General features: G+C 45.2%; 1 long non-coding RNA gene across 1 annotated transcript; it reads right to left on the bottom strand.

Moving 5' to 3' along the window:
- Positions 1–103: 103 nt before the first annotated feature.
- Positions 104–21,917, bottom strand: LOC127049816 (uncharacterized). Its single transcript, XR_007774073.1, has 3 exons — positions 21,870–21,917; positions 6,855–6,932; positions 104–496 (listed from the first exon to the last, which is right to left on the bottom strand). It is a non-coding gene; the product is annotated as an uncharacterized LOC127049816 (long non-coding RNA).
- Between the last annotated feature and the right edge of the window lie 592 nt (positions 21,918–22,509).

The following is a 22,509-nucleotide window of genomic DNA, read 5'->3' as shown; positions in this document are numbered from 1 at the left end:
GTAAAATGAATTATTAAAATGATAACTTTCTATTCACAAAAAAGAACTTTATGTTTCTACTTCTCTGGGGGGAGAATGATCTGTGAAATACAGAGGACATGATATCGTAAAATCTCCTCAGGTTAGGTGAATGAATGTTTTGTGACTTCCATAGCTTTGAATATTGCATCCAAAAACTAGGATCTTTTTCTTACCCATCCTCAAGCATAAATTAAACAAAATTGTTTAGTATTCTTGATCCTCTCTATAACACAGAAAAGGTACCAGCAACATTTTAAACATTTAAACCTTATTTTCAAGCACAGTATATCTAATGAATACGAAACATTAGGGAGAGAAGTGACTTTTTAATCCCACTAGATGGTAGAATATGTGAAGACAGACAAGGCAGGTGTTGCTCCCCCTCTTCTGCTGCTGTTGCCTTTTGAATTGCTCATTGTTGAGTGGTGGGATTTTAGCATCACACATGTCACTCCTCACTTCTCTCTTCACCCTCCTACTTTTCCCCAAAGAAGAGGACACAGTATCATTTTACAGATAATGTACATCATAGAAGTAAAGATACTAAACATCATAATCACTAAGTTTAAGCATACGACCTGACATTCATTTTCCTCATGACAAGAGCTTATTCAACTTTATATTGAAATCTCTTTATAATTTACTGCCTTTTTACAGAATAAAAGCTGTTAGCCTACATGGCATAATGATGGGCCTTAAGAACTGCTGAAGGCAGATAGGTAGAACAGGCTGCACATTTAACTAGTAAGGCATAAGAAACTTACATTTGCATTGCCAAGCTGATTAATCAGATACAGCACCTGAATGAAAGCCTGAAAACTGAGTGCTGTATATCCAAACTAAACTAGAAGAATTTTAAATGGATAAAATCCTCAACATCTGTTCACAAATGTTATGTATAAACCAGGGTTTTATTTATATCCTGAAATGTTACATTTGATTGAGATTTCCATTCCATCACAACCATTTCTGTTTTTCATTAGCTCCTTTAAGTAGTAGTAGCTAACCCACCTCTGGCAAGAAGACTATAGGCCACCTTTACCTCTGTTGTAACGCTATTGATTCAATGTGTTTAAGTCCCATAATGCAGCTGAGCTGTCCTCCAATGTTATACTAGTCTAATACTTAGGATATAGTGGAAAGCAGTATTGTTAAAGATGCATTTTCTCAACTCATCCTGTGGTCTATTCAGACCATCTCCGGAGGTGTCAGCAGGAAATTAAACCTCCAATAGCACTTGTCAAGAAGAAGATAACACCAACATTCTTGACAATTATCCCCTGGCAATTGAAAAAAAATACTGATCTGTACAGTCACACGGTCGGAGCATTTGCTTAAACAGTCACTACATGACTGACCATGAGTACTCTGGGGTATGCACGGTCTGAAATATGTTACCTGTTCTACATGGAAAATACACACCAGACAGAGTAAATATTTTCTGGGCTTTATTGCCTATATGCAGCACAAAAAGAATGCATAACATGCAGCATTGTGCAAACTGAGTCATAAGGGGAAAAGAGTCAAAAGTACCATCCTCTGTAGACAACAACATGGTAGTTCACCCCTGCCAAATCACTGGATTACCTACAGTAAAGCGGTACTGTCTGTTCTGAAGTGCCAGCCTGTTCCCTTACATTGGTGGCAATGTCTTTTAAAATGTTACAAAAAAATGCTTACATGCATTTACTAGCACCCAATCATAGAAGAGCATGAAATAAATCCATCTATCACACATTTCATATAGTTACATTAGGGTCCTAGCTAAGCCCTCAGTGTTTAATGGTCTCCTGTCAGTTAATTTAGTCCAAACATTCAGTGTTCACAAAATAAAGTTTTATGGGCTTTGAAACCTGAGGGCAAATAAGAGGAACCCAAATGCTATAATCGTTTAATCATGATTTTTAAACCAATCATATGACCGGGGGTGGAAGGGGTGCCTCATAATGTTTGACTGCTTGAGGTTGGCAATACCGTAGCTGCCACTGTGTCAGAAGGTCTCTGGCCAGTTGGAGTAGATCAGGATTTCGCAAGAGTCCCAAATGCCCCTCTACCACCAGGAAGGGAGGCAATGTACACTGGGCCCCAGTTTAACAAAGCATTTAAGCACATGCTTAAGACAATCTTTATGGAGCAATCCATTTACTTATATGTGCTTAGCTAAGTCTGTGGGACTTAAGCTTGTGCTTAAACCGAAATACATGCTTATGTACTTCCCTGACTTAAGGCTGCACGGTTGACTTGGGCCCCAGGCAGGAGGTCCCAGTACCTGGAGAAGCAGGCATGAATTCTACAGTGGCTCTGTGGTGTGACTGGCAGAAGGTAGACATCTGGAAAGATGCAAGATCTGCTGAAACTCAGAGTGAGTAGGAAGGCAGTCAGGGAGGTTAGTACTGGGACAATGATGTTTAAGGGGAAACAGGAGAAAAGGGATAGATCATGAGTTTGTTTAGCTTCCATCCTTTGATTTAGAAACCTGAAAACAAGACTAGTGGCTATTATTTGGCCAACTCCTGCAGCCTTTGCTCAGGGCAAACTCCCACTGAAAGCAATCAGCATTTTCCTGAGAGTAAATAAAACAAAAGGCTCCCAGAATTTGCACAATATTATTAGCTTAATATTAGAAATCCAATATACAGAACAAGAAAGCAACCAGCGCCTAACTTTTAGGTGCCTAGATGATCATAGGAACAACACTGCAAGGGCCAGAGAGAGAGAAATAAGTGTGTAGTACAATGATTAGGGCACACACTTATGGGGCAGAGGACCATGGATCAAGTTCCCCTGGTCCCTTCACTCTCTCTCTATCCATTTAGCAGGAGAGATGCATGGAAACTTATGTCAGGATGCCCCCTAGCTCAATGGTCATCACAATCTCCTGAGAAGTAAGAGACCCCCTTTTCAAACCTTTTCTCAATACTCTGCTAAGGAGGGGAGGATTTAAACCTGTGTCTCCCATATTCCAGGTGGTACTCTAATCACTGGGCTACAAGTGATAAGGTGGGCAGCAGCACCACTGCTGCCTCCTCTTGCTAGCTTTTGAATGGGGGCCAGATTCAGTAGGTTTTCTCAGAGAGCACATTAGGCAACCAAACACCCTGCATTGTGAATCACTCTGGGGATTAGGCAGGAGGTTCCTAGAGGGAGGCAGCAGGGTGCATACCCAGCTGCATAACCATAGATCCCTAGGGAATTTGGGTGCCTACAGGGTTCAGCAATAGCTTTTGGATTGTAGTGGGGAATTTAAGAACCTAAAAACAGGACTTAGGTGCCTACAGACTGACAGTCCCCAGGAACAATGGGGAGAGGACAATGCTTCAGGTCAGCCTGATTGACAGGGTGGGCAGGCTAATCAGGGAGTCAGGAGGCTGGGGGGTCCCGTCCTCCATGCGAGCTGGAATTACCTGAGTCAGACAGAGTGGGGCCGAGCAAAGGAGAAAATGGGCCCAAGCTGAGCTGGGGAGCAGAGCTGTGCCAGATCCAGAGGGGCCAGAGAAGCAGCCCAGGAAGCAGGTCAGTGCTGGGAGCAGACTCACAGAAGCAACCCACAGAGCAGACCTTTGCTGGGAGGGGAGCTGCAGCAACCAGAGCCAGAGGGGCCAGAGAAGCAGCCCAGGGAGCGGGAGGCAGAACAGCAGCAGCAGCAGCCATGCTGAGGCAGAGTGGAGATGGAGATGGAGCTGTGGCTGGAGGAATCCAAAGCGGTGAGCAGCTGGGGAGAACGAGGTGGACCCTGGGCAGTTGGCCCAGCACAAGGAGACACCCCCAGCCAATAGGCCCTGCAGGCCAGACTTGGAGGGGGAATAGTAATCCCAAGGGGGCAAAGGTGATGTTGGGAAGAAGCCTGAGAGCGTGTGGCCACTGCCAGAGCAAGTGTCCAACTCGCAGCATCCCTGCAGCACAGCCAGGGCCTGAGAAGGGGCCTGGGACTTGTGAGGAACAGACTTCCTCACAAATCCCAGGTCCCTTCTAAGGCCCTGGCTGTGCTGCAGGGATGCTGCGGGTTAGACACTTGCTCTGGCAGGGTTATGTGTTTTCTTTTAACCGTTCCCATCTTTTCCTTATTTTTTTATTTGATTGCTATTTAATAACTTGTATTTGCTTTGAACTGTATGTAATGGTCAGTGGGTCAGGGAAGCATCCAGTGAAGAGCAAGCACGCCAGAGTGGGGACACCCTAGCTTCTGCCCTAAGTGACCACAACAAGGGTTGAGCCCTCCAGGAATTCTGGGCCCAGCCTTGTTGGGGTTACGAGGACTTTGCCACGCATGAGAGTGGAAGGGGAGACCTCAAGGTCAGGCAGGCCTCTGGGTTAAGGAAGTGGGAGTGAGGACTCAGATCCTTTCGCTAGCTCATTTCGCCGGGGTACTGTATAAGCCAGGAAAGTGGGACCATTGTCGCGCTTAAACATAGACTAAGACACCTCCTGCCCTGATGAATAGTACTCTAAGGGTTAATGGTGGAATTACCCTGCACTGATGTCACAAACGCTCTGAGAGCTGCTAAGAGCATACACTGTAGCTGGAGTCTCCTGACACATACTGAACAAGTCAGTCATTCTCAGACTTTTTTTACTGGTGACCCCTTTCACACAGCAAGCCTCCGAGCACAACCCCCCGATCAATTAAAAATCCTTTTTAAAATATATTTAACACCATTATAAATACTGGAGGCAAAGCGGGGTTTGTGCCTTCCCCCTCCCATGTAAGAACCTTGCAACCTCCTGAGGAGTTCAAATCCCCAATTTGAGAACCTCCAGAATAAGTAATCACTGGGAATAATGAATATCAAATAGTGTATTTCAAGGCAGTAATTCTTACAAGCAGCTTTGCTTACATTATGCACTGTGGAAAGGAGGTTTGAGCAACTTCTCAGAGAACCCTTTAATGTTACGTGACGGAATTGAAACTTTTGTATGGGAAAAAACCCAATGGGAACAAGTAAAAGGTAACTTTCAAAGTTTTGGGTTTGTTCCCATCTTTTACTTTCTTATGTTGTATAAGGAAGACCCCAAACATTGGGGGTATAGGGGGAGGTTGGCAAGGGGAAGATTCTGCTTGTTCTTTACCATGGAAATATCAGAAGTATTCCTCTGCTCCTCCCAGGGCCGGTGCAACCATTTAGGTGACCTAGGCGGTCGCCTAGGGCGCTGGCATTTGGGGAGCGCCATTTTCTTTGGCAGTGACCATGGCGGCCAGATCTTCGGCCGCCCTGGTCACCGCCGGCATTTAGGCGGAGGGAGCTGGGGCAGGGGAGCGCGGGGAGGGCCGCCTGCAGCAAGTGGGGGGGGGGGGCGGCAGGCAGGGGAACTCCCCGCCCCAGCTCGCCCCTGCCCCGCCTCGTCCCCGAGCAGTCCATGGCTGCTTCACTTCTCCCGCCTCCCAGGCTTGCAGCGCCAATCAGCTTAGGCGCCACAAGCCTGGGAGGCGGGAGAAGTGAAGCGGCCACGGCGTGCTCAGGGTGCTCGTGCGCGGAGCAGGGGTGAGCTGGGGTGGGGGGAGGGCCCAGGGTAATGAGTGGGGAGCTGCCACAAGGGGGGTGCCTCAGGGCAGAGGAGGGGAGCTGCCGTGGGGGGGTGCTTCAAGGTGGAGGGTGGGGAGCTGCCACAAGGGGGGTGCCTCAGGGCGGAGGAGGGGAGCTGCCGCGGGGGGTGCTTCAGGGTGGAGGGTGGGGAGCTGCCACAAGGGGGGTGTCTCAGGGCGGAGGGGGGGAGCTGTTGCAGGGGGGGTTACCTCAGAGCATGGGTGCAGGTGGGGGGAAGGCACAAGGTGGAAGTTTCGCCTAGGGCGTGAAACGTCCTTGCACTGGCCCTGGCTCCTCCTTGTTTTTTCTAAAGAACCTCCTAGATGTCTGAGGACAAATGATGCCCATAAGACCTAAATGGACAGGTTGAAGGTGTTGTGTTGAAGAGAGGTTACATTGCTACAAAACATGACTTAGTCCATTGCAGTTAACAAAACCAGATATAAAACAGAGTTTTAAACAGTATGGCAAATGTCTCAATTGCTTAGTCTTTTTTCTGGATTCTAGTGATTCACTCATTCCCTGCACACTTCCAGGGCAGACAAGAGACCTAAATTTCTCATTTTCTAGTGTTAAACCAAAACCTAACTGCAGGCTGGCAAACCCGCTCCACAGCCTGGAACAGTTGTTCTTATCCATCATAAAAAAGAGAAAGGACAGAGGCCCATTTTATTTTCCTTTGCAGGTCATCTTGAATAAGAGTTTAACAACAGTCATGTCAGAATCAGGGCCGGCTCCAGGCACCAGCATCCCAAGCTGGTGCTTGGGGCAGCATTCTGCAAGGGGTGGCAGTCCCTGTGTTTTCGCCCCCCAAGTAGTGCACCAAATTGCCGCTGCGGGCGATGGGGGCAGTCCGTCTGCCCTTAGGGTGGCAGGCGCATTTCCGCGGGGCAGCAAGTAGGCGGCAGCTTCTATGTTTAGCTGTCCGGGGCGGCTTCAGCTAAACACAAGCTGCCGCCGAATTGCCGCCGCTGCGGAAACGCACCTGCCGGCCTAAGGGCACACAGACTGCCCCCGCTGTCCGGCGCCAATTCAGCGTGCTGCTTGGGGCAGCGAAAACTGTAGAGCCGGCCCTGGTCAGAATTCTTTGCTCTGGTATCTGTATAATCGTCCATCCTCTCAATATATTAAGGCTTTTCATTAGATTGGTTTTACCCATTCAGATTTTCCATAAAGCATGTCCCACAACGTAAATCTTAGCAGAGAAGGAGAGGGAGACAAACATTCCCATGGTAGGGAGTAACTTTTCAGGGCTAAGCGTTTGCCTTGTTTTGTTTTCTAGCACTTTATTCAGTGCTTTTCAGTACTAACCTTAACCTTGTTGTTCTTCTTCCATGAGCCACTTGCCTGAAAAGTGTTTTCTGGACTGTATCTTTTTCCACTGAAAACCTGTTGCGTGTGACAATATTTAGGTTCCTTCAGAGTGTGACAGTAAATGGAAAATATTAAGACCTTCTGAATACTTTTTCTCTCTGGAACTGACCTTCACTTTGTATGTGACCATTTAAAGGGCAATACGAAAGGACAGAATTTTTTTTTTCTGTTCCAGAAAATTTGAAACACATAATATATTACACACAGATATGGGATTAGAGTATATAGAGAACCTCACACAAGGCCAAATCCAAACATTTTCACCCAGTTTTCCTGCAGTCTCTATTCTGGCAGCTTTCCATTAACTTCAATATAAGTTTGACTTAGTAAAGACCTGATGATTTTGCTCCTTATAAATACATTAAAATTAAAACTGATAGTATTGTGAGAACCAGTTAAAAGCCAACATTTGTGAAGCATTACCACAGACAGGCATGGAAGCCACAATTGTTATTCCTGTTCACAGTACTCTGTCATGCTCAAGTTCTAATTTCAGATGCGTGAAAGTGAAATATCCTGTTTTTGAGCTAGGCAGCAATCTTAGGGTGACCAGATGTCCTGATTTTATAGTGACAGTCCCAATTTTTGGGTCTTTTTCTTATATAGGCTCCTATTACCCTCCCCCCCACCCCCATCCCAATTTTTCACACTCGCTATCTGATCACCCTAAGCAATCTGCACAGCACGGCTGAGGGTGTTTGAGCTGAAGATCAACAAAGCCCTCATAAATATTCATGACAATAAAAAAATGGGATTTGTTTCGCCTGTATTTGTGCCTCTTTTGTGGTCAGTTTCCATCGCCATGCTCTAACACAGGAGCTCACTGGTAGGAATGTTCCTTGAAGCAATGTATTTTAAGTGTGTATTCACAGAAAGCAAATTCTGAACTAAAAATGTGAAAGTTCAAACCAGAAACTTGATTATTTGCTTGCAAATTCTTTGGAGCAAGGACTGTGTCTTGTGCAGTACCTAGAACAATGGGTCCCTGATTCTGATTGGTACTATGGCCGTATAAATATTAACAAGTTATCCAACCGTGGAACAGAAACAATACTAGGTGATCTAACCAGTATCGCTCCAATATCTGATATCACAACAAACTGCCGATAAATAATTCAAACACCACTAATTATATGTAGAAATTATTTAGCAAATAATTTTAAATAATGACCACATTTGAAAAGGTGGTAAACTTCTCTCAGACTATTTACAAACAGCAAAAATGCTAAATTTAATCAAATAAATTATTAGTTATGAATTTTTCATTCAGTCCTAGAGGTTAGATCAGAGGTGGGCAAACCACAGCACGCAGGCCACATCCAATCCCTGAGACCATCCTGCCTGGCCCCCGAACTCCTGCCCCTGGGCCTTCCCTTAGTGTTCCCCCTCTCCTGCAGCCTCAGCTCATCCCGCCACTGGCACAAAGCTCTGGGTGGTGGGGCTGTGCGTGCCTGGGGCAGTGCAGCTGCAGAGCCAGGGCCTGACCCAGTCTCTGTGCTGCACAGTGGTGTGGTGGCAGCATGGCCCGGCTCCAGCCGGTCAGCACTACTGTAGTGCCGCCAGCCACCAGTGCTCCAGGCAGCGCAGTAAGGGAGCAGGGAGTGTCTTTGGGGTGTTGGATAGAGAGCAGGGGAGTTTGGGGGTGGTCAGAGGGTGAGGGAGTGGATAGGGGTTGGGGCAGTAGGAGGGAGGAACAGAGGGTTGAATGGGAGCAGGGGTCCTGGGAGGCAGTCAGGAAGGAGGGGGATGGATGGAGCAGGAGTCCCTAGGGGGCCATCAGGAATGAGAGGAGGGGTTGGATGGGGCGGCAGGGGTCTGGGGGCGGTCAGGGGATGGGGGGGTTGAATGGGGCAGGAGTTCTGGGGGGGGAAGATAGGTGGTGGGGGCCAGGCCACTGCCCCCTCCCCTAACAATTTATGAAACCCGATGCAGCCCTCAGGCCAAAAATTTGCCCACCCCTGGGTTAGATGCTAGCCTTGTGTGTGTAACAGGACATGTATTTTAGTATAGAATTTGGAGAGTGTGGTTAACTCAGTAGGCCACAAGATGTCACTGATGTTTCAAACGACCAAAGATGAAACTGCATTATGAAATGTGAAGACTTTGCTTCATTAAAAGCAATGATGAAACTCCCACAGACTTCAGTGGGGTCAGGATAATCATCCAGTCTGATTCTGAATTTAATCTGTGCCATTGGATTGGGGTATTGCAGTGATCGAGATTAGACATGGGTGCCCATGTAAAGGTTTGGTTAAATTCAGAAAAGCAACAAAAATTTCTCTTTGAAGCTCATCCTAACATCCTTGAGTTGGAAAATTTACTAGAGTGTTTTCTCATTAGATTTGGTTTTGTCTGGGTCATGAAAGCTGCTATCATTGCGTTGTTAATATTCTCTCCTCCTGTGCTGGACGTCAATTTAAAGGGAAGAGCAGTTTGAGGTGAAGAAAAAAAAATGCTACTGAAACTTTTTTAAATTTCAATAGATGAAGCTAGGAGCAGTGCATCTTATAGTGTTTTCCCATGTGTTGCATGTATATTTATAAGAGTAGTGAAGCTGCTGATTATTGACTATCTTAGTCTCATGTTACCATGGTACAACATGTACTGCTTTCACTATAACAGCAATATCCAGTATTTTGATAGAAGATCTCCAAGAAAAACCCAGGATGCAAAAAGAAACTGTATTCATGATTCAACAGGAGACACATTTTTCTCTGAGACAATATAGATTATGGGCTAGACCCCCCGCCCATTGGTATAAATCAGTGTAGTTCCATGGACTTCATTGGAAATAAGCAAATGTACCCTCACTAATCAGATTCTGGCCCCTCATCTCCAAGTATCATGTTCGGCAGAAGACCTGTGGTATCAGAAATGCTTTCGGCTCAAGATAAAACTGAAGGAATTAAAGGTTCCAAAATATAGTTGGTGAGGCATATTCACCCGTATATCAGGGATAATTTATGCTGCCTTCCTACATATAGCCTGCAGCGTCAATAGGAGAGAACATTCTTCATTTCCTACTCCAAAGTGCTGTGTTTTATTGCTATGTGCTACTAAAACAGCCCTTCAGTGAAAGTGCCAGTTGGGCAACAGAGAGAGACATTACACTGCTCTACAGTTTTTGGGAAGTCGTCTGCTTCAGAGATAAAATGTGATCTTTGTTACGTATTTTGATGTGCTGAATTCAAATATGACAATTAAAACAACTGATTGGCTACTGTTTCTAAGATATTTAAGTTTTTACATTTTATGTCTATGTATATTGTGTAGATAGTAGAGTTTTAATTATAAAATTGTAAACCTAGGTCTTTTCATGTGTTTATGGTTGCTTTACATGATAATATTTCACCTGTCCTGTTTATGTAACACTTTAAAAATCAAAAAGCAAAAGGGTTATATAATTTAAATTTATTATGAAACAAAAGGCAAAAAACTATTATGTACATAGTTTAGTCCTATTCAGTGTCTACTCGGCGCTTCTTGGCTTGTCTCTTGTATTCATTAAATGGAGCATCTCTTGTCACTGTCCAGCAATAGTCTGCAAGCATTGCTGGGCTCCATTTGCCCTGATAGCCTGCCAGGAGAGTCCACTGCTGTAGTCTGGAGCCCAACAGCTCTGCCTTACTCTTGGGTAGTTCCAAATCCCTGACAAGGTCATTCAGTTCACCTTGTGTTATGAGGTGTGGTTCAGAGGAGGAGGATGGGAGAAAATGTGGGTCCTGTGACGTTGATGGTTCAGGACCAGAAGTTTCATCCTCTTCCTCTTCCTCGTCTGACTCAAGTGAGAATGATTCTGGTGCATCAGGAACCGGCAGTCCTTCTCCGTGGGGTACTGGGCGTATAGCTGATGGAATGTTTGGATAATGCACAGTCCACTTTTTCTTCTTTGACACACCTTTCCCAACTGGAGGCACCATGCAGAAGTAACAATTGCTGGTATGATCTGTTGGCTCTCTCCAAATCATTGGCACTGCAAAAGGCATAGATTTCCTTTTCCTGTTCAACCACTGGCCAAGATTTGTTGCACAAGTGTTGCAGCATATGTGTAGGGCCCACCTCTTGTCCTGATCTCCAATTTTGCAGCCAAAATAAAGGTGATAGGCTTTCTTAACCACAGTGGTTATACTGCGCTTTTGTGATGCAAAAGTCACTTCACCACAAACATAGCAGAAGTTATCTGCACTCTTCACACAAGTACGAGGCATCTCTGCTCACTTTGGCTAAACAGAAATGTGTCCCTTTGCAAAATCAAACACTGACAAATAAGAGAGCACGATACTGTATGATTTCTAGAGCTGATATAGGGCAATTTGTTCAGCAGAGTGATGGAAGCTTCATTATGATTGCATCATCCATGACTTCTAGGAATAACATGATGCAATTCATATCATGTATGACGCAATACCAGCTTCAGATTGCAGCATTCATTGTTTTGCCTAAAAAGCAAGTACTGTCCAAACCCAGTCATAGATTTATTCATAGATCCAGTCAAAGATATATTTTAGTCATTTCTGTTTAAATTGAGATCCCTTCCCTTTATAACTCACTTCTCCTCCGCCATTCCCAAGTCAAGGGTCGTATATACTGACCCAATAGCATATCTTGAAAACTAGAGCCAATCAACAATTTTAAGCATCATTTTCGTTCTCAGTGACCCAGAATTAGTAAAGTTGGACTACATTTATTTTAGAAGCATTTTGGCTGTAGAGCAGTGTTATTGACAAATAGTGGTGAGTGTAATGCTTGCTTTATATAGTTATAAAGTGCTTTAGGATCCTTCAGGACGAAAAGTGCTCTGCAACTGTACAATGTTATATTATCAACTAACATAGTGGGCCAAATCCTACTCTGTGGAGGTGTGGTGCTAGTCCCTGGCATAAAGCTGTCCTAAACCCTGCCCATCCCACCTTTAGAGGCTCCTCACGTCCTGCAAAGGAAGATCCTCGGGTGATACTGATCCACCACAGTGGATTCTTTATAATGCCCTCCTCTCAGCTGCTGGTATTGGAGGTCATGGCTAGGGAAGGGAGGACATGGCTGGCATGTCCTTACCTCCTGGTGATTCTTGGCGGCCAAAATAGCCCCTTGAGACCATTGGAGATGGCCATAGATTACAGCTGATCTGAAAATGCTCTAATTTGCACTGGGACGGGGCCAGGAGCAGGCAGTACTTACAGCTATATTTCAGCCATATGTAGCTATACACCCCTTCAACAAAATACTACAATTATCAATAATGAGGGAAGGGTGTGCACCTGTAAAGCCTCTAATTATGCAGCTCCATCTCTCTCCTATTAGCAAAGGTGGGCGAGGCCTGAAGGGTTTGGTTCATGTGGACTACATGAAATAGATTTTGCTTAGAGACTGACATCAGACCAATCTTTTCTGATTGACATTCCTGAACCATCAAGAAACCTCCCCCTTCCAATAGGGCACTTTGCACCAGCCCCTTCCCCCCACAATTTCCCCATCTCCTTATTTAGCCTATATCCAGTACGAGCTCGATTGACAAAGCACTTTCTTGCTGGTATAAACTGTCTGCGCAAGAAGGATTTGCTGGTGTTGCCATATTAACAAATCCTTTCCAGTGTAGAGCAGGCCTCATGCTTCCCCTTTCCCCAGCTCATGCACAATCCACCCAAGGGGTCTTATGGGATGGCAGGAATCTGCTGTCCCCTTCTCACTCATGCAGAATAGGAAAGCAAGAGAGGGGAAATACTCTGCCACTGCTACCTCTGCTTCTGAGCTGGCTACAGATACGGGCCCATAATTCCTAGCCAGGTAACAAGGGAAATCATAACCACCACCCTTTCCTCTCTGCTCCTCCACCCCACTGATCTTCCATATACACATTCTCCCCGGGGTCCCTTAGCAACCATGAAGTAAGGATTACAGGTTCTCTCTTCCTTGATGTGTAGTTGGCAGTTCTACCTGCACACCCAGCTCTGAAAATCACAGGATCAGAGGAGCTTCTCACATCAACGCAAGAGCTGCTCCTGCAGGCTCCAAAATCCCATGACCCACGATGAGTTGGTGAGCGTAAGCAATTCTGCTGTAGAAATCTTTTTAAGGGCTGGTCTATGTGAGTAAACACTGCTGCTTCCCCCAGAAACCCACCTATAGACAAGGGACAACAGCCCCTCCCAGGTAACCCTGTGAAGACCTGCTGGGATTGGCTGTCTTCTGCCCTCTGAAGAAACTTGGGGAGAGGAAATCAAAATATCAGCTCCCACCATACCCCAGAATCCATTTAAGTAATGGTCCAGATCCAGAACCTGAAGAAGGATGAGGTTAGGGCACCTGAAAGGAAGGCAAAAATAAAAAGGTGCTACATTCAAAAACATTTGAGGTCACAGATCACATTAGAAATCAACCCTACCCTGATTTCAGGTGGGCTTACAGTTCTCTAGATGAAGTTTAATACTAATGGGGAGGAATGTAATTTCCCACTGGCATTTATGTCATTTTTTAAAATTCTTTAGTAGCTTTTGTATCTTTGCATGCTTTGAAAAGATGGAAAATAATACCATAGTTAAAGTGTGTTTTAAGTCATTCTGTTGTGTAGAGTGTTTTTCTGCCAATGTGCTGGTTACCTAGGAAACTGCTGTAGGGTGGAATTTGGATAGATATGTTGTCAATAACTAATGTGAACTGTAAGTGGATTTTCAAGTGGTGGAAAGGGAATAAAATGTATTGAACAAGTAAATGCTTGAAATATGAGGATCGTGGGCCAGATTTTCTGACTCCTCAGGACTTAAATATGTGTCTAATTTGCATGTGCAAATATTAGCATTATGCATGCAATCTGGTAGTTGAAATGACAAAAAATGCATTTGTGTGAACTGGTAAATGAATTGCACGTGCATTTGTGTGCACAAAGTGGGCATGCATCTACCCTAGATGTACAAGAGGAAGAGAACTGTACTGATGTTTTAAACAATCTGCCCAGTGTATTCACATATCGTGTGGACACTTTAAAAAACATGGCTGCCTGTTGTGTAGACTTGAGCTGCAACATTGGGTGTCTAGAAAAAAATGCATTATTTTAAAAAAATGTTATGAAGCATTTGATGATCTCAGGACCTGTCCATGAAGGTCTGTGGAGTCATTTATGTAAGGAAACATTATCGTTCATTGAATATTTTCAGGGAATTGTCCAAGTTTTCTAGTAGGCACTTGTAATATGTTAAAAAACATGAGACAGCAAATGTATGATTCTGAGGGAGTTTTACCAGGGGGTTTTACCTTCATAGCAGTATTTTCAATCAGCAATCCATTCAAATATCTACCTATCTAAGGCAGCGGTTCTCAAACTTATTTGATAGGCCCTTGTTCTTTGTATCTGTAGTCATTTATGCCCCGCCTACTCCACAAATATATATATTGCCACAAGCTCTGAAGGAAAAGTGAAGAGAGTAGCTGCTGGCTGGGTGCCCAGCTCTGAAGGCAGCACTGCGCCAGCAGTCACATAATGGGTGGCGATTTGAGAAGTGATATTTGTCATCACTTTTCACAGCAGACTTAGCACCCCATTGCTACCTTTACTTCTGTCCTGCCACCCTGGGTCTGACAGAGCCTCACTGCCTCCAGCTGAGGGATTGCAGGGGAAGGAGAGCCTGAGCCAGGCTGCCTCCCGGTGAGGGACTGGGAGAGGGGGGAAGGATAGCCCAAACATGGACCGCCTCCTAGTAAGGGATAGTTGGAGATCTACTGCTCTAAGGTACTTATATGGTCCCCGTCGCCATGGTAGCTGAGTCCCTCACAAACTTATTAATATATTTATCTTCACAACCCCCCTGTGAGGTAGGGAAGCACCATTAGCCCCCATCACGGGGGGGAGCTGCTCCATAGCACCCACTGCTAAGCCTTACATGGCTCTGAAGGGACTTCCAGGCTTGATCTACAATTTTTGGTCTTTTGTTTATCATGGAGTGTTTCATGCTGTAAGCGCAGAGTGGACTCTAAGGCTATACAGTTAAATAAATAAACAGACCTCAGAATTTGGCTCTCTGCACCTTTAAATAAAACCTCAAAGGCAATGGGTTAGTTGCAGCACTTGAGGCAAGTCCCTGACCTGGCCTGGGGTTCTGAGATAGCACTGAAGAGCTCCTCTGCCTCAATCTGACCCATACTCCCCTGAGTAGAAGCAGGCAAGCCTTCTTAACTGGCCTGCTAGCTCCAGATTGGTTAGCAGCTTCTCCTGGCCCTTCTAAGCTTCTGGAGGATTAAATCTTGTTGGTAGCCCAGCCTGAACAAGGTGGTGTCAGGGCACCAATGCCTCCAGTGGGGGCAGAAAAGGCCTGATCACCCTTTTTGCAGAGAGAAAATGCAGGTGCAGATTCTATAGTTTGAGTGGTGAATGGCTGAAAAGGAGCTAATGAATGAGTGTTTCTTTTGTCTTGAGTTGCCTGACATGGATGTAAGTGGCACAGAAACATCTTTTTGTTGGTTTCATTTCTGTGCCTGTAGTCACAGATCTCCCAGCACTCCAGTGTCTTGGAAGATGTGATGCCAGCAGTTAGTTTCGCATCCTGTCTGAAAGTGCACTGAACCACAACTTCCTGGAATTTCAGTTGCACAATACACTTAAATGAGCAAACGCAAACTTTTTGTAGCTCAATTTCCTTATGTCAGGTGTTACCAGGCGAGGTTGTCACACTGGCTTTCAGTTTCTTTTTCCAAAGTATGTGAGTAAGTTTTGACTTTTGGAAAGACATGCCCTATTGTCAGTCTTGGGTTATGTTAGCGTAATGGGCCAGGTGGTAATATTATGCATAACTAATTATGCATTTCAGCTTACTTCTCTGTGGAAGCTCAGGCCAGAGCTCAGTCTTTTCAGGGCTTTAATTAAATTAAAAAAATATTACACACCATTAAACCACTGAGCATGACATATAAACATCTGCAGTCAGCGTTTGGAACACTCATGAAAACTTTTCTTGAACTATTGTGTGGTAACTCTATTGGTGCTGCCTCCCCAGGCTTGCCCACTTTGATGCTGTTACATAGGTATGCCTTGGCGCACACACGTGCACACACATACACATGAACACACATACACAGCCATGCTCCTTGTGATGCTTCTCGGGGCATCCTGGGCTGTGACCCACTTTGGTGCTCCCTGCCTCCAGCCCAAGGGAGTCTTGCCTGCGCCCAGTGATGAGCTCCCAAAATCCTAAGAACCAGTTCCCTACCGGGTCCTTGGTGGCACTTTGGCGAGGGGGGGGGAAGAGTCTTCACTCCGCATTTTTGGCAGCATTCCGACGGCAGGTCCTTCACCTGGAGTGAGTGAAGACACCCCCCGCCCCCACCACCATCGAAGTGCTGCCGAAGACCCTGTAGGGAAATGCATGGTGAGTACAGTACAAGCCCCATGTGCCTGTCTTCCCCTCACCCATCCATCCGACCCCAACCCATGTCCTGTCCCCGACTGCCCCCTTCAGAACCTGCAAGTTTCTCCCCCCAACCGGCATAACAGCAGGAGCCCAGGGCTCCTGGGGCTATTTAAAGGGCCGGGGATCCCCTGCTTCTACCGCCCCAGCCCTTTAAATAGCCACCGGAGCCCTGGGGAAGCAGCAGGAGTCTGGCAGCTATTTAAAGGACCGGGGCAGCAGAGGCAGCTGAAGCCCCAGTCCTTTTAATAGCCCCTGGAGCCCCCTGCTATCCCAGGGCTCTGTGGGCTATTTAAAGGGCCTGTGGCTCCCCTGCTTCTACCGCCCTGACCCTTTAAATAGCTGCTTGAGCCCTGGGGAAGCGGCAGGACTCTGGCAGCTATTTAAAGGACTGGGGCAGCAAAGGCAGCGGGAGCCCTGGCCCTTTAAATAGCTCCTGGAGCCCCCGGCTATCCCCAGGCTCTGGGGGGCTATTTAAAGGACCCATGGCTCCCCTGCTTCTACCACCCTGGCCCTTTAATAGCTGCTGGAGTCCTGGAGTAGTAGCAGGGCTCTGGCGGCTATTTAAAGGGCCGGGGCGGTAGAAGCAGCGGGAGCCCCGGACTTTCTAAATAGCCCCCTGAGCCCTGCAGCCCTACCCCAGGGCTCCAGCAGTGGGCCTCTGGTGGCAATTTAAAGGGCCTGGGGGGTATGCTACCCGTGCTACCCTTTGTAGATAAGTATCATGAAGTAGTGTGTTAGTTGTAGTGAGTTCGTCAGGTCTGAGGCAGAACTTGCTTTTAAATTGTGAACCCCCAGCCAGTTGGCACCCATAGGCCACCATGTCACACTCCCTTTTGATCTATTCCTGGAGAGGAATTCTCAGTCCCTTCACCATGGCATCAGAAGTGCATGTGTGTCATCTGGTTTCCTCAGAGTGAAAGAATAATGACAGCCCCACAGTTCCCCTCCAAACTTCGCAAATCCTCCTCAGCAAAGTGGTCTGAAGATCCTCAAAGCCAGCAGCAGCCCTTCCAGTCCCATCCAGTCTGTAGTGTGGATCCAGTGGCACAGGCTCTGAGATGCAGCTCTCACAGCAGGTATATCTTAGACACAGACTCACGGACTCAGCAGCTGAACAATGCAGGGCTAACACTCCCTATTTATAACCTTCTCCCTATGGAGCTCCAATTGGCTCAGCTCTCAGATGATGCATGTGTGGAACCTGTTCTGCTGCCTTGTTTGCCCTTAATGGAAACTCTCTGCATAGTTCGGAGACAGCTGGTGAGCGGGTCCAATAACTACCACTCTCCCCACTTCTCTAGATGCCTCTTGGCCGTTCTAACTAAGTGTCCTGCGCTGTGCTCTGCCAGTGTGTAGAAACACACAGGATTCAACAAATCCATATCTCTTCCCCACTGCTTCTCTCCCAAAATAATAATAAATGAATTTATTATTATAATAAATTGCAGCAGTGTAAGCGTGTGAGTTACACAGATTTTTTCATGTAGAGTCAGCTTGGGGAGAGAAGGAGCTTTGTGAGCAGCAGGAGTGTTTGCTCTTTGCATTGGCCTCTGATTAGAGTCAAATCTTGAGGTAGAGTTGCTCTCTGGGAACAGGGCATTGATGTTAGGCTTAAATTCCTGGCTGAAGGGATTGCCCTGCTTGCTGTTTGACTATCTCATTTCACAACTGGCATATGTGTGTAAATATTCTTACAGTATATGCACACTGTGCATCACTCATTTCTCCTCCACTGGAAGGTCAGCCTGAAAGGCCCCAGACATCTGCTACCACTCAGCATAGGGATGACACTGATGTCAAAAAAAGCAGAACAATATTTTGAATATCTCACCCATTGTTTGTATCTAAACAGCTACTTATGGCCATGATACATTCAATGAGTGTTTTCACTCTTTAACAGCATTTAGATCAGAGAAGGGCCTGAGCCAAAATTCTAGAACATGGCTGAACTTTGAAATAGTTCCAAACTTCACAGCTGGCCCCTCTCTGCATAAACTGAGCTGAATGAGTGCCCTGGATCTGAAACCACCACCACCAGCACCTTGAAAACTTTCAGATCTGGATCCAGACTTTCCACTTGGGGCCCATCTGTAATCTATACAGGAGGTGCAATGATTGGGAGTCTATATATTTAATAAGGAACTGCTTCAATATTTTTAATGTACATGCTTCACACATGTTGCAAGAAACATCTCATCCTGCTTTTGTAATTCCCAGCAGCAGTAAGCACTAATATATTAAACAACGGCAGATGATGGTAAGTATATCAACAGTCACAATTTTCAGTGTGTGTTTAAAGTTTCATTTATCAGTAGTACAAATTCTGAGAAAGGAACTTGGGGAGTATTGCTGCTGTGATTAGATACGTGTACTGAGACTTGTGCTGTAGCCCAAGCCTTGCAAAATATATCGTTCCTGAACATTCCTCCTACTGTGTACCATCATTTTTACCTAGATTATGTGAGGCATGTACTTTGGAGAAGGAGATTAACGTAATTTGGACTATAGGGACCGCTCTAATTTGTCAATAGACAAGAAAACCAGAACGTAGAGTGAGTCTTTGCTCATGGAATTCAAGCCTACTTCTAATTTGATTGCATACATACGAACACATTCATATTGACCTACAAACAAGGGAATGTAATAAAATGTTAATCAACCACAGAGTTATGTTCAAGTTGCCTCCAAAAACAAAAATATCCATTCTGTAAGTCACTCTGCCCTGAGTCTTTAAATTCAACAAATGGTCTAGTTAATCATTTGTGTGAATGGAAAAAGATTTGAGTTAATGTAAAAGTAGCCAGCTTGAGATATCAAACATAAATTTACACATAGACACAGACTGGGTCAACAAACATGTCCCAGAGTTCTCTTACATGTCCATTATCTTTGGAATTCACAAAGGAATAGGGTTTGTGTGAGAGCGTGTGTGTATATATATATATGTATATTTACATAATTTATGTAAATAAGTCTGGCCTTAAATACACACACACACACACACAAAATCTCATGGGGAGATGCACACATGCACACACATTGTATATGGATGTAAATTCCAGAGCTTTGGTCTGGTGTACACTAAAAAGTTAGGTCAACCCAGCTACATTTCTCAGGGTTGTGAAAAATACACACCCCTGAGCAATGTAGTTAAGCTGACCTGGTGTAGACAGGGCTAGGTCAGTGGAAGAATCTTCTGTTAACTCTAGCTACCTCTTTTCATGGTGGTACATTGCCTATACCAATGGGAGAACCCCTCTTGTCTGCATAGGCAGTATCCACTCTGAAGAGATACAGTGGCGTAGCTGTGCCACTGTAACATTTCAAATTAAGACAGGCTCTTAGAGGGATGGAATGGTCTGCTCCCTCTATAGGGACAAGGGGAAAAGCCAGCTCTGGCCATCCTCATTTACATAAATGATTATGTTGCATGCCCATAGTTCCACATCCTATGTTTTGTTGTTTTAATTAGAATTTGTCTCTGTACTGATTGTATACATTATAACAGATTGTGACTGTAACTGTACGCATGAAAGGACATAGAAATGGTGTAAGATATGGTCTGCAGTATACAGACAGTAAACTATTGCTGGGGAGGATGGGAAGGGCGGGACCCTGGGCAGAAGGGGAGGGGCCAAGGGCTAGGCTCCCTCAACAGGCATTTCACATGCCGCCCATGAGGCTGATGTTGCAGAACTGGACCAGTGAGCTGTGCGTCACAGTGGGACTTGGCAGTGCAGACTTTACTGGAGTAGAGCAGCAAGGCAGAGAAGAACTTGACTCCCACTGAGTCTATCTGACCTCATAAGTGGGATCTTTAAATGGGTGAACTAAGAGTTCCAGAGTTTAACAAACCAGATAATGAATAATTGGAACTTTGGTGCTGATCATCCTGCTGACATACTGTTACTTTTACTGCATGCAAATATAGATATATGGTTGTCATGTTTTTATTCTCCTTTTCCCCGCCCCAAAAAGAAGAGAAATAATTTGTGTTCCATATACTCAAAGACGACTGAGTTCTGCAAGTGGGAAGGAACCTGAAAAAGGGACTTGAGAGGTTTTATTCTAAGCTCCCTGCAAGTAGAAATGGGGCTCTGAGTGGGGCTTGAGCCATTGTTTCTTTTATTTGAGAATAGGACCTCCAGACAGATTGAACACCAGCTTTGTGCTGCCCTTGGCACCTTGCAGAAGGGTTACTATATATATATTCAATATAAAATATTTTGTTAAGGTTTTTAACATGAGAGCTTGACATCGTTAATGTTAGACACTGATGTGCAGCTTGGTGCTAGAGTATTAAGTCTTTCCTTCAGAGATCCTTTATGACTCTGATCCCACAGAATATACATCCTCACTGCATCTAGTCAAAGCAGCGAGTAGTCGCTGCTGAATCAATTGTCCATTAGTGCAATTTGCGGTTGTTGTGGTTTATTTGTTTGTTTTTGTAAGGATTCGGCCGTGTTCTAGAAATCACCAATTAGACTGAAAAGTTCAAATGAATACAAAGGTTGGGTGTCGTGCATGCTGTTAGAATATAGATATGCAGGCCTGCCTGTAAAGGCCTATACTTTTAAGAACGTAGGTGTATTGTTATCACTTAGCTAGTTACAAGGGTATAAAAACAAAGAATCAAAATCACTGTCCGCCTGTGTATGGGCCTTCTCTCACTAGGATAGTCTCAGGCCTTGTTCTTAGGCTAAGGCCTTTGGCTAAGCAGCAGGGACAGCCATAAGCTGGGAATTGTATGGTCTGATCCTCACATTCCAAACCAGTCACATTGACATAATCTGGTTAGGAAGACAATCCTGTCCTAATAGTGCCCATCACCACCAGACAAAGAAACAGATCTTAAGGTGGTTAAGGAAGACTTAATTTGATAGCATCCTATCTGGCAAGAAATCACTTATCAATTATTGTGGTTGTGAAACCCTCATTTCTGTATGGTTTTATCTTAAGGGACCCCATTTTTCTATTATTAATCTGTCTGGTTCTCTAATTGCTAGGTGTAAGTTAATTAGGGTAGTGGGATGTAATTGGTTAGAGAATTATGTTACAATATGTTAGGATTGGTTAGTTACATTTCAGTAAAATGATTGGTTAAGATATAGCTTAAAATATTGCTATATAAACTGGGGTCAAACAGGAAGTGGGGGGGAAGGGAAATTGGAATCATGTTTGCTAAGGCAGGGGAATGGGAATAGGGAACAGGGACAAGGACACAGGCAAGGCTCTGCAGTGTAAGAGCCAGGAAGAGGGACACGGAGTAAACGCTCTGCGACATCGGAGCTGGGAAGGGGGACGAGGGGTAAACTCTCCGTGGCATCAGAGCCGGGAGGGGGGACGCGGGGTAAACCCCCTGCGGTGTCGGGAGCTGGGAAGCGGGACGAGGGGTAAACGCTCTGCGGCCTCAGAGCCGGGAAGGGGGACGTGGGGTAAACACTCTGCAGCGTCAGAGCTGGGAACGGAACACTGGGGAATAGACTCTATTGGCATATAGAGATAAACCTGACTGGTATGAAGGGCTTCAGAATAAGCTTGTTTGGAAACTCACCCCAATAAACACCGCATTGTCTGCGCTTCGGACTTCCGGTCTTCTCCTTTCTGTCTACAAGACAAGAACCAGGGGAGAGGGTGAAGGGCAAGCCCTCCAACACGTGCTGTTAATATAACCTTAGACTGAGCTTCTCTATATAAACAAGAGAAGGGGAGATGAACACATCCCGCATTCAAAGCAGATTAAAAATGGTTCCCCGTGTAACACTTATCGAATACTTGAGTCATTTTTTATTTTGTTTTTCGTTCGAACAGGCTGTGATGTTCTGCTTATTTTATTGCTGTCCCTCTAATAAACCATCAGTCTCCCATTCCGAAGGACGCAGAGCCCAGTTTTGCTGAGAAGCGACTTGATTTACTTTGTGGTGAGGAATATCAAGTTACAGTTCATTAATGTTTTATGGTTTTATTATTCAGCAGCACTTTTTATTTTTTCTTTCTTCCTGAATATTCGTTAACTTGCAAACACCTCTGAGTGCTTGTAATTGTAAGACTTGCATTGTGTATAGCAAGTGGCACTTAAAGCAATTGGATATCCACAGATATTAAAATATGTTTTGTTAGCTTCTTTCACAAGCACAACATGCCCAAAGCCATAGTAAAGGACACATGTTCAAACTACACATTGACTAGCAGCA

Source organism: Gopherus flavomarginatus, chromosome 4 (assembly GCF_025201925.1).
Source record: "Gopherus flavomarginatus isolate rGopFla2 chromosome 4, rGopFla2.mat.asm, whole genome shotgun sequence".
Classification (NCBI taxonomy): domain Eukaryota; kingdom Metazoa; phylum Chordata; order Testudines; family Testudinidae; genus Gopherus; species Gopherus flavomarginatus.
Note: the sequence above shows the minus strand (reverse complement) of the source record. Positions and strands in the feature narration are given on the sequence as shown.